This window comes from Hipposideros armiger, unplaced genomic scaffold (genome assembly GCF_001890085.2).
Source record: "Hipposideros armiger isolate ML-2016 unplaced genomic scaffold, ASM189008v1 scaffold_1313, whole genome shotgun sequence".
NCBI lineage: Eukaryota > Metazoa > Chordata > Mammalia > Chiroptera > Hipposideridae > Hipposideros > Hipposideros armiger.
In genome coordinates this window covers 26,290-27,529 of record NW_017732663.1, presented here as the reverse complement: position 1 = coordinate 27,529, position 1,240 = coordinate 26,290, and positions in this window count along the sequence as shown.

Sequence of the window (1,240 nt, the reverse complement as noted above, 5' to 3'; positions counted from 1 at the left end):
AAAGGACAGCAACTTGTCTGTTCCCCTTCCCCCAATTCCCCAGCACTGTTCCCATCCCCCAATTCCCCAATAAAAATCTTTAAAAACAAAAAACAAAAAACCCCTGTTTGTTTTCTCCTGGTGTGGCATCTCAGTGTCCACGATACCCTGCGTATTGCGGTCACTAGACCTCCAACTGTCCTTTAGTTTCTGTTCCTCAGGAGGATGACTGTCTAGCTCTTTGTCCTTCCCTGATGCCTTCTGGAGTGAATTTTATTTATTGCCTTGTGGCCCTTTCTTTCTTTCTTTCTGTCTTTCTTTCTTTCTTTTTATACTTTATTTATTTTGACATTCAATATTATTTTATATTAATTTCAGGTGTGCAGCATAGTGGTTAGACATTTATATAATTTAAGAAGTGATCCCCCTGACTAGTCTACTACCCACCTGGCATTATACATAGTTATTACCATATTATTGGCTATATTCTCTATGCCTTATTTTACAACCCCATGACTATTTTGTAACTACCAATTTGTACTTCTTAATTCCTTCACCCTTTTCACCCTGCCCCCAACCCACCTCCCATCTGTCCCAATAGAGTTAGTACCAATCGACATCATACATAGTTATTACAACATTATGACTATATTCTTATGCTATACCTTACATCCCAATGACTACTGTGTAACAACAAAGTTTTGCGTCTTAATCCCTTCCCCTTTCTCACTTATCCCAAACCCCCTCCCATCTGGCAACCATCAAACTGTTCTCTGTATCTATGAGTTTGTTTCTGTTGTGTGTGTTTATTTTGTTCTTTAGAGTCCACATATAAGCAAAATCACATTGCATCTGTCTTTCTCTCTGTCTGACATACTCTGCTCAGCACAATACCCTCCAGATCCACCCATGCCATTGCAGATGGCAAGAACTCATTCCCTTTCATGGCTGAGTAATATTCCATTGTATATCTTTATCCATTCATCCATTGACAGAAACCCAGGCTGCCTCCAGATCTTAGCCATTGTAAATGCTGCAATGAATATATGGATGTACACATCCTCTCAAAGTAGCATTTTGGGCTTCTTTGGATAAATGCCCAGAAATGGGATTACTGGGTCGTTCTTTGTTTCTTGTTATAGCTTTTATTTTAAAGTCCATTTTGTCTGGTATAAGTATTGCTACCTCAGCTTTTTTTGTTTGTTTGTTTGGGTTGTTTTGTTGTTTCCATTTTCATGAAATATCTTTTCCCCTCCCTTTA